The sequence below is a fragment of the Protopterus annectens genome, chromosome 1.part1 (assembly GCF_019279795.1).
Source record: "Protopterus annectens isolate FY-2018-M chromosome 1.part1, PAN1.0, whole genome shotgun sequence".
Taxonomy (NCBI): domain Eukaryota; kingdom Metazoa; phylum Chordata; order Ceratodontiformes; family Protopteridae; genus Protopterus; species Protopterus annectens.
This window is the reverse complement of record NC_056726.1, coordinates 1,315,505,380-1,315,517,349: the sequence shown is the minus strand read 5'-3', so window position 1 is coordinate 1,315,517,349 and position 11,970 is coordinate 1,315,505,380.

Genomic DNA, 11,970 nt, shown 5'->3' with positions numbered 1-11,970 from the left:
AAAGGCAACCTTCAGACACTGGACCTAACCCAGTTTGGCTTTGGCAAGGGAAAGTCATGTCTACTAAGCCTGAAGGACTTCTTTGAGATGGTCACCAAGGCAATGAATAAGTGGAAAATGGTGCATACTGTCTACCTGGGCCTGACTAAGGAATTTGGCACAATACCCCACTCATGTATAGTTGATAAGCTCAGTGACCTGGGAACAAACCCATACATAACTTGCCATATTGCCAGCTGGCTTACAGACAAGAATGACGAAGTCAGGATTGGTGAGACCACCTCCAATAAGAGGCCATTCACCAATGGGGTACCTCAGGGGTTCATGTTGGAACTGGTCCTATTTGACATCTACTTCTTGGAGGTAAAGGGTAATTTCAAGGGCCTTTGACTGACCAAGTTTGCAGATGACTGCAAACTGGGAGCTATAATACAGCCCTCTAACCATGACACAAACATCTTACAAAAGAGTCTAACACAGACAACTGACTGGAGACAACATCTCAGATTAAAACTGAATGCCAAGAAATGCATTATAGTGTCTTTTGGAAAAACTGCCACCCAGGCAAGTGGCTCCATCAATAAGACACCTCTAAGAGTTGACCCAGTTGTCAGTGATCTGGGAAAATATATAAACAGTAATCTGACCAACATGTGGCCAAGGTAGTAAGAAAATCATTCTATGCCACCCACAGCATAAGTAAGGGCATGGCATCCAAGTCCAAGGAAGTCATAGTTCCACTTTATTCTGCCCTTATCTGAGCCATCAGTGGGTATAATGCCCCCTTAGGCATGTACCTGGCCAGACAAATGCAAAAGTTAGAACACCCATAAAGATTCCTTAACAGGAGAATCCAGTGTATAAACACATTGTCCTATACAGATTGCCTTAAGGCCCTATCCCTACATTACTGACAGCCGATCTAGGCCTGCCATACAAGGCATCCTTGTATCCATCTCTGATGGGCCTTTTGCACATTCACAAAATGAACAGCATCAGGACCACTAGATCCAAGGATATGCATTTTGTTTGTGACATAAATAAAAAATGTTTGTGAGACAGATATTTGTCTCAGAGGATCTCCATGCTCTGGAACAGGCTCCCCATCCCTGTGAAGCAGAGTCCAACCCTAATCTTATTTAAGAGTAACCTTGACCAATGGATGGGAAATTGGAAATTCACCCTGGCTCTGCCCCTCATGTCCGTGATAGACACAGGCAAACAGTAATACCCAAACTAACATACCCACCCCCCCCAACATAACCTCTAGAAACTTCCTAACTAACATATCCCCTGTTAATAAACATGCACGATACATAGGGACACAAGTCAGATGGATTTCAAGGCTAGACTTATAAAGGCCAAGTGGTCATTAGCCTAGTATATACCTATGAGCCTATGAAGCTATGAGATAGTGAATAATAAGTCCCTAGTTTTAATATTGTTGCCCTATCTCCACTGTTATACACCCATGGAATGAGTACACAAACACGATATTTTGTGATCTTGCATAATTTTAACACCTGCATTTTATTTTAATTTTTGCATTTCTTTTTTTCTCCTGTTTTCATGACCATAAAGTCTCAGAAAGCAGTGTCATCATCTGCATGTTGGGTTGGGAGGGTGGCCTAATGGTTAAGGTGTTTGCCTTACAAACACAAGGTGCAGGGTTTGAGTCTCACAAGGGATAATTGGCTAGGCTTAAAATGGCTCGCAAGGGCAGTTAGCTTAGTACTAATCTATGAACCTATGTGTACAGATTTTCTAGTTTAAATCTCTAACTGCTCTGCACATACCAGTATGTAGCCTTAGAGCTCTGCATGCAATAAATATTTGCAAGGGTGTTTTACTTGCTTTTGCAAGTGATTGAACTCTTCATGTCAACCCTGCCTCCCTTAAATCCAACATTTCCAGATGGGCTCTGGTTCTCACCTCTAGTGTGGGACTAATCACCCTTGGTATGCACCCTATATCAACCTCTCCCAATAGTGGTTAGTTGGCCAAGCTGATTTATTTCTCCCTTCTCCCATGCCAATTTTAATATATGCCTAGGCTACAAAATCAAACACAGGTTGCCATGATTATAGTTAGAATGTTATCCCTTTGCATTGTTAGAGTTACTTGAAACTTTGATATTAAAATGCAGTTTTTAACAGTTGTCATTGATAGAGTAGCTTGCAATTTAGTGAAGCCCACTGATGTTTTGAAATTAATTATAATTACCTCCATATAAAAGAAGGCAGTCCTGTGGCATTCAGGAAGTTAGTTCCTCATCAGGAGTATCATCTGAAAGGAAGACCTTATGAGTTTCAAACCAGTCAGAGCTAAATTGTGTAGTGCACCAAGGGGAACACTTGTAACAGAGAACAGGAATTGTGAAGTGGTTGAGGCCTTCAGCCTGCACTTCCAATTACAGCTTATTTCATGATGGACTGTGCAGACCATGTAAAGATATCAAAAGTGTGCTGTTTTGTGAAACTGTAAGTCAAAGGGCTGAGCTGTATTTATTTATTTTTGAAACTGAGAAACAAAGAATTGTTGCTATTTTTCTTTCATTTTAAACTGAGAGGTCACGTGCTGTTCCTTCTGTTTCCTGACTGGATGTATGCAACAAACATGTGTTTTCGTATAACTCAGTCCATCCAGTGTCAGTCTTTATTTGACAAAAATACCCATAAACAACATTACGCCACTCCCCCTGCTAATTATATATACTAACAATGAAATCACAGAGTCCCCGGGGAAAATGAATATTGCCCTAACCGGGCACTGTTGATCTTGCACACCTGTCAGCTATTTGTATAGTCGACTAAATGTGGTCGATTAAACAGATGTCAACCAAATTCTCTTTAGACCAAACCATATATATATATATATATATATATATATATATATATATATATATATATATATATATATATATGGATATAAATACATATATATATATATCTACATGAGTTCACTACATATGATCGGAAGTTCATATGACCGAAGCTCATTTGACTGAGACCAAATGACCCAAAGTTCATTTGACCGAAAACTCATTTGACTGAAAAACAGCACTGGCAGTCTGTAGAGCACTGTAAGGCAAGTAAAAGGTATATGCCCTGCTCCCCACTGTAGTGCGACCCTGGAGTTAGAATATATTTTTAGTTTTATGTTTTTATGTTTGATCAGATATTTTGTGGTTTGATTTGATATTGTTTAGTAAAACTGAACTTTCCCCCACATCCCCCCAACAATATATTATAACTCCAGGGTCGCACTACAGTGGGGAGCAGGGCATATACCTTTTACTTGCCTTACAGTGCTCTACAGACTGCCAGTGCTGTTTTTCAGTCAAATGAGTTTTCGGTCATATGAATTTTTGTCAAATGAACTTTCGGTCATTTGGTCTCAGTCAAATGGGCTTCAGTCATATGAACTTTCCATCATATGTAGTGAACCCATATATATATATATATATATATATATATGTATGTATATATATATATATATATATATATATATATATATATATATATATATATATATATACATATATATATATATAAGCACACACACATGTTTGTGTGTGCATGTATGTTTGTGTGTGTATCTGAAGGTAGCCATGCAAAGACTACATAATATAGAAATAAAGGTTCCATTAGATTATTTTCTGTTCCTACGGATTTGGCAGCTGGTGATGTTGCTTCCCATCTGGTTTTGTGGCCTGTATCAGAATGACATGGCAGGAAGTGTATGGCAAAATGTAAACTTTCTGAATTTTTAAATGCTTTATAGGAAAGATAAAATTACTATGTTTATGAGAAATTGCTTAGAATTCCAAATCTGTCATGAAAATCTGTCTTGAAATGTAGCAGAGTGGTACAGCTAATAAATGCTGTGGTCAACTCATGTTTGACAAAGCTAAACAGAAACATCACAATGCAATAAAATAACCACAAAGAGGAGGCGAATTACTAAGATCAGCTTGCGTTTACATCCTGCAGAGCAACTCAGAGACAACACTGATTTGTCTGCTGACTAGGAAAAAAACAATCAATTACAGGAGAGTATTTTTTTCTTTCCCTGCATTTGACTGTCTGCCGTTGGCAGTGGGGGTGGAGTACAGAGGAGGTTTCCTCTAGCGAAATGTAATGATGTCGTGAGAAGACTAAAAGTAATTTGCACTCAGTCTAGTTAGATCAAATCGGGAGCCAAGTTGAAAAAAAAGGAGATAATGATTTGCTTTTCACCAGATGGGTTGAAGCTTACTCACTATGAAACATTAATAATTTTAGAGGGGGATAACTCTTTATATGAATAATATCTGATATTTATGTTTCAGTAGAGGCTTCAATGTAGCTGTGTAGGTGGTCATAAAGTATCATAAGGTTTTCATTTCCATGTACTGTTCTGTTCAGTAATTTACTAAACCATTTTGATTCATATCTGTGTAAGAATAGAACCTGATGAACAGTAGCAAAACTATAAAATATTTACTGGCAGGTATGAAAGGAAGATGGAAAAGTGGGCAAAGTTTCATAAGTGGAGTAACATTTGGCAAAGTAATGCTTTCAGATCTTGGGCACAAATGACTGAATCATAGACAGTTGTTTAATACCTCAACAACTGAGCTTCAAAGTAATATTTGCTGTGTATGTATCAATATGTATTGTCTTGTCATGGCTGAAAATGATCTCTGGGGGAGCCTACCTACCTTGTTAACAAATAAATAAAATAAGCAAGTGCAGATTTAATAGTTACATAAATAGGATGTTGTTTTCACTGGTGGGAGCGGTTTCTAATGACATGCTATCTTGTTTATACATTTAGTCTGTATTGGCATAATTGTTATGTAACAGCATTTACAGCAAGTAACCACCTCATTTTATTATTGTGCCATTCAGTTGAATATCCATATACCTTCACAATCGTGCTGTTAAGTACACATGGCGTATATTTTATATACTGGGGCACATCAGCTGCAACCCCGCTATGCACTGCTTGAATGTACTGAAAGTAAATTCACAATGCACAAGTAGTGAGCCATATTCCATATTGCTGATGCAGGTAATTGCAGCATTATTAAATTTTCTTCTTCAGAATATGTGATGCATGTTTAAAAATTCTTCTTCTGAATGTTTTTTGGTCATATGTGAATGAAAGCCGTAGTGACAATTTACAAGGCACACAGAAAGTTCTTTCTTTTTCATTGGTCTGCATTGTTTGCAGCCCTCAGAAATCTCTGCCCCTGCCATTTATGTCTCCTTTTCTTTCTTCTTGGTAGATTAATTTCACCATACTATGCCTGCTGTAATCATTTCACATATTTATGCTGCATGATGCTGTTTCAAATGTTTTCTGCAGCTTAAAATCAATTTCAAGTTCAGATTCATAGGTTCATAGTTTGGTACTAGGCTATTGGCCCTAGGGCCTATATAAGCCTAGCCATAACAATTCCCTGGCTATTTCTTCCCACACTGTTTACTTCCCTGGACCCCTACCTAGCAGTGCAACTGATGTGATCCCTGGGGTGAATTTCCTTTCTCCCATCCAATCATCAAGGTTCCTTTTGAAGAGGGCCAAAGAGGTGCACTGCTTGACATGTATGGACAGTCTATTCCAGAGTCTGGGGAGTTTCTGGGTCAGAAACCTATCCCTCCAGCATGTTTTGTTTATTGTGATGACAAGGTTTCGATCCCTGGAGTGTTTGGCTCTGAGGGATTGGGATTTCTTTAAGTGTAGCATGTCCAACAGCTCTGGGTTTGACATGGCCTTGTATGTTAAGCAGAGAACGCCTCGGAGTAGACGATATGTGACAGAGTATAGCTTTAGTTTTTTAAGACAGTCAGCATAGGGCATCTGCTTTAGGCCTGTGATTTTTTTTAGTGAGGTATTTCTGCGTCTTTTTCAGATGTCTTGAGAGGTACATACCAAATGGGGTGTTGTATTCTATAATGGGTCTAATGAGGGATGAGTACAGTGAGACAATGACCTCCTTTTTTCTGGATGAAAAGCCCTTAGTGATGAGGTGTGCCACATAGAAGGATTTCCTGACTGTTGTAGTGATGTGGTTATTGAAAGTGAGACCACTGTCTACCTATGTCTCTAAGTCTCTTATCACACTTTCGGTGTTTAGTGTACTGCCACCTATGTGGTAATTCACGGGTACATGTTTTTTTCCCAAAGGGGATAACTATACATTTCTTGGCACTGAACTTGAGCCCATGGCTCTGGAACCAAATATCTGTTTCTGTAAGGCCCTTTTGTAGAGTATCCACATCATTTGGGGATTCAATAATGGTTCCCAGTTTGCAGTCATCTGCAAACTTTGTTAGTCAGAGTCTCTTAGAGTTGGTCTGTACTTCAGAGAAGTAGATGCCAAACAAGAGAGGTCCCAGGACTGAACCCTGAGGTACTCCACTTGTCACTTATCTGGAGCTGGATTTGGAGTCAGATACTTTTACAGAGTGGGTTCTGTCAGTAAGCCAGCTGGAAACCCATTGAGTGACACAGGGATTAATGCCCAGCTTAGTAAGTTTGTCTATGATTCCAGAGTGAAGGAATGGTGTCAAAGGCCTTGGTGAGGTCCAGATAGGCTCTGTGGGCTGCCTCACCCTCGTCCATGGCTCTGGAGACTGATTTGAAGAAGTCAATCAGGTTCAGGAGACAAGATTGGCCCTTCACGAACCCAAGCTGGGTGGGGTCCAGTGTTTTAAGGTTGCCAATGTCATTGTTTATAAGTTCCATGATAATATGTTCCATGGCCTTGCAGATCAGGCTCGTCAGACTGATGGGATGATAGTTCCCGGGATCCAAGATGGATCCCCTCTTGTGGAGTGGGATAATTGTAGCTGTGCGCCTCTCAGTGGGCACGAAGCCTGAGGTGAGGGTATGATTAAACATGGCACTTAGGTGAGGTGCCAGTTCATTTTGTAGTTTATGTAGTACACAGCCCAGGATGTCATTTGGTCCCATGGATGCTGTATTCTTAGATTTGGAGAGTACATTTGTTACCTGTGTGGCCATTATTACCAGAATTTGGCAATCTTCCGGTATTGAGAAGGGCCATTTAGGGGGTGAGAGGGGGTGATGTTGGCACTGAATCGATCTGCCAGGATATTGGCAATATCCTTGGGATCAGTATATTTAATGCCATTCTGTTGTAGCTCAGAGCAGATCTGAGCATTGCCATTTAGATTCTTGACATAGTTATAGAATGCGTTGTGGTTGTCTTTGGAATCTTTGGCAATTTTATTTTCGTAACTAGCTTTGGAGGATTTTATGAGGGATCTCATCTTCTTACTGAGGCTGGTAAGGGAGTTTTTTGAATCCTGGGATTTTCTTTTCTGCAACACTTTCTTCCTTTCATTGTAAAGTTTGTTTATGGCAGGGGACCACCAGACTGGCTTTCTTTTTTTGGAGGAGAGCATCCTGGTTCTATTTGGGATGGCACGATTCATGCATAAGTGGATGTGCTTGTACAGTGCCTTAGTGTAGGACTCAGCAGTCGAACTTTCAGTTTCCGTCTGCATGGGTGTCATGAAGTTGGTAACCTCTGACTTGAGTAGCATGAAGTTGGCTTTTGGAGAAGTTTTTTAATGGAGGTTTCCTTGCTGGGGGGTGGGGGTGGGATGTGAATGTTAAGAGTGATTAGCTTATGGTCTGACCTGACCAACGAGGGGGTGACCATAGGTGTGGAGCATCGATTTCCCATGTTGGCAATGACCAGGTCTAGGATATTGGAGCCCCTGGCGGGACTATGGATTAGTTGATCCAGGGAATTGAAATTTATGAATTCCAAGAACCATTGGGCAAAGGTGTTGGTACATGAGTAGTTTTCCCAGTTAGTGGCAGGGTAGTTGAAATCACCCAGTAGTCGGGTGTTTGGTTGTATATTAATATTTTCCAGTATGTTTAGAAAGGTGTAGTGAGAATCTTGGGGCATGGTGGGGGATCTGTAGCAAGCTACAATTTGGATTGCAGTCTTACCTAGTGTTAACTGTACCTGGAGAATTTCAGACACATTGTGTTGGACAACTAACCTTGTGGTGTGAATATCCTTGGTGAATATGGACACTCCTCCACCTACAGTGTTTCGATCCTGGTTTGGTGGCCGAAAAGTGCATTAAGAGTTGCAGCCTGGTATTGCAGGGGTGCTCTCTGGAGCCTTGAACCAGGTCTCAGTTACTGCACAGATATCGATGTTCTCCATTTTTAGGAGTGCCTCAAGAGAGTGCATTTTGAGGTTTAGACTTCTAGCATTGAGTAGCATTACCTTCAAATTTTGCATACTTGTACTTGTTACGGTGGTGGTTTTGCCCTTTGAACCTTGCCTAAAAAGGCACTATAGGGCTGGCAAGAGCCTTAGGCAGTAACCTGAGTCCCAGGGGCGACAGGTGCAGACCATCTCTGGCAAAGCATCATGGTCTGTCGATCATGTCGTCCCAGGCATACAGATACTGGATCCCCTTTGGATGACACCAGAAGCTTAGCCAATTGTTGATGTCAATCATTTTGTCATTATATTGTGGTATCATTCTGGGCGAAGGCAGGATGCTACTCAGGGTTAGGGTCATACCTGCCTGGGCCACATCATCCGAGAGCTCTTCCATGTCTCTTTTCATGTAGTTCAGGGAGGTAAATCTCAAGTCATTCACTCCAACATGGACAATGACAGGGTCATATTTGTACTTGTTGTGGAGTGACTTGAGTGCATGAGTTATGTGGCGGATACTGGCACACGACAGGCAGCTCACTGTAATTTTCTCCTTGTTCAGCCTGGTGAGTGGGACATCAGTGTGCCTGACTATAGAGTCACCTATGACTAAAGTGTTAGGTGCGGTGTCTTGCCTTAGGAGCTGTTGCTGGGTGGCACACTGGTGTTGTGAGCTATGTGACACTTTGGGTGTGATTGGTGTTTGTTTGCGTTTCAGCTTCGAAGGTCCTTGTTGCTTGGGCAGGTTACAGTTAAGGGCCTCCACATATGTGGATTTAGTGTTGCTATGTGTGGGTGTTGGTAGTGTGAGTTTAGAAGGGCTATATGTTGCTTGAAGTGTAGTGCGGGTGTTAATCTTCTCCTCTTGATTGTCTAGCACAATCTTGGGTGAAGAGAGCTTTGCTTCCAGTTTGGCTATGTAAGTGCATCTCTCACAGGTTGTAGTGTTGGGTGGTAGGAGGAGAGGATTGTCTGTGTTCATGAGGCAATTGCTGCATTGCCCCAATATGCCCAGATTCACCAGGTGGACAGGAGAAATCAACGGAAGCTGACCCTTGGACATGCCTGGTTTGGTGCTTTTTTTTTGAAAAGTACAGGAGCTGTTTTCCCTTCTTGATAATAATACTTGTCATTACCATAATAATTACCCATCTCTTTCCTAAAATTATCAAGTGTGCCGGAATTTTTAACCTCACATGGTAGCTTATTCCAGTGTTAACCTACTCTGTCACAAAGCCAAGTACTTGTACTCTTAAATTTATGTATGTTACCTCTTTCCTGGCCTTACACACCATAACCATATTTCCTATAGGATGTGCACAAATTTAAGACTTTGATTTTATCGGTTGAAATAATACATTCTGCCAAGGAAATCGAAATTATGACAATTCTAAAGCTCTGTTACTGTATTTATACATGATAAACCATAATCAGAATGAACATCCATAGTCTTAACTTTGTCCACATAAGATTAACAAATGAAGTAGCTTTTTTCTTTTCTTATCTTGACATAATCCATCTGTTAATATATCTCAGAGTTATAAGGTCATAACTCCAAGACCTGCTAGGTACAGGTTAATTTATTGTCTTAAATGTCAAGTCATTAAAGACTGTGATACTGTTTATTGATTTATATTTTACAGCATATGTACTCCCAATCTAAGAACCTTCCAAGGTCATATATTTTATCCTTTTCACAATTATTTGCATTTGGTTTAATTTGTCCTGGGTTTGAAGTTTAAGTAAAGCATTCTAAAGTAAGTTAGCATAATTTATATTGGCAATAATTTTACCACTATTCATAACATACAAAAAATACTCTGATGAAACATTAGATCACCAAGGCATAAGTTAAAAAAGTAAGGACTAAGAAGGCGCCCCTGTGATACACCCCTGGACAGAGAATAAAGTTCATATCTGTGACCATTTATCTCATCTACCTAAGTTCAATTGCTATGCTAACTTTAAATCCATTTTAGCAACTGATCTCTTAGACTCAAATTCTTCAGTTTTATCATTATTACTGGTTAATCTTATTGAAAGGTTGAGTAAAATCTGTATAAGCAGCACTCACTTGAAAATTGTACTGTAAATCAGAAATAATACTATAAAAAGCTAAATTATATGACAGAGTAGATGGATCACACATGCATACATGCTGACATACATTTGTCACACGTAGCTGACTCGTTTTGTTGATTAGCTTTTCCAACACTAAACTCTCCATAATGTTTCCAACATAGGGTAGGAGACTGATGGGTTTGTAATGGTTACTACTGAAAGGTCTCCTTTGTCTTTTTATATGACCGTGATGATCTTGATTTACAATCAAATGGGATTTTTCCATCCTTATAACTTATATTAAATAAATACATCATAAGGTCAACAATGATATCTTCCATATTTAAATCATGGTAATTGAGATGGTGATGTTCAGCAGCTAAATTTGTTTTGAAACATTTAATCACCACCTTAACCCCGGGATTCATGAAGCTTGCACCAGGCGCAGGAGTAGCATCGGCGATCTAATGCCAAATATGGCCGCCGAGCATTTCAGGTACAAACTGTTTCCACGTGCACTACCAGCGTATGCCAGAGCTGCGCAGCTCCCAGAGCATGTATGCTAATTACCCCATGTGCAGCAGTGTAGCATGCAAATGAAGATATATAGCGATTCATGAAGTGGTGCAGGCATAGCATAAGCATGAAGAAATGTAAACCAAAAAAAGATTTACATTTTTTCAAACATAAAATCGGAGCCATGAAAGCGGACCAAACTTACGTATTATAATTTTAATATATACCAATGGCTAAATGTATAGCCAATGGCATAAAAAACATGCACAACACATAAAAATAACATTTAATGTCATGGCCACACTAACGCGAAATAAATTCGCAGTGCATTGGTGCACAAACGGGATCACAATGAAAATATATTTAGATGTCATAAAACTGCAATGTAACACAATTCATGAATTCCCCATAATAGTCAATGGCACGCATGCTACACCACAACCATGGTTCAAGGGTTGCTAAGGGTCTGTGACAGTGTTCTGCATGCTAACTAGGAATTAGTAGTCAATGCCATGCAAATGAATCAAGTAATACTGAATCGCAAACTCCATGCCGGCGTAAGGATGGATGTACCACACAGCATAGCGGTACAACACCGAGGTATGGCCTGGAGGTAAACATGACATCAAGAGAGGGGTGTGCCACCATAGCTGTAAGCACATTGGAGCATTGCTAATCTGGGTTGCTTGTTGCTAAGCAAAGCGGCAGGATAGGGTTGTGGAAGTAGCCATAGCTTTGCTTAGCTGAGAGCACACAAGGTAACTGAAAGTGCATGTGAACATGGAAGAAAACGCTCGAAACCCGGTAAACGGCTGTGCATGGCACGCACCACAGCTGAAAAAGGAAGGATACGGGAAGACAATAAGGAAATGCTGCAGCATGGTAATTGGAGTACAAATGAGTAATTAACACCTAGGAACTCACAGTGGGCCATTGACAACAGCTAATAAGGCTGCTAGCAGCTACCTGCAGAACAGGAAAGGGGAGGTGCCGTACTGCAAAGAAAAGAGAACTGTCACAGCAGAACAAATCAAACTTGCAGTAGATCAGCTACATAACACATTTCGCAGCACAATCCTGGGTTGGGAAAGTACAAAACAAAAAAGCAGGCAGCTGGATGCATACCTGACAATGGGAAAGGAATCGTGTTGAAAAGTGAAGTAAAGGGCAATAGATGAATCACGGCAGCC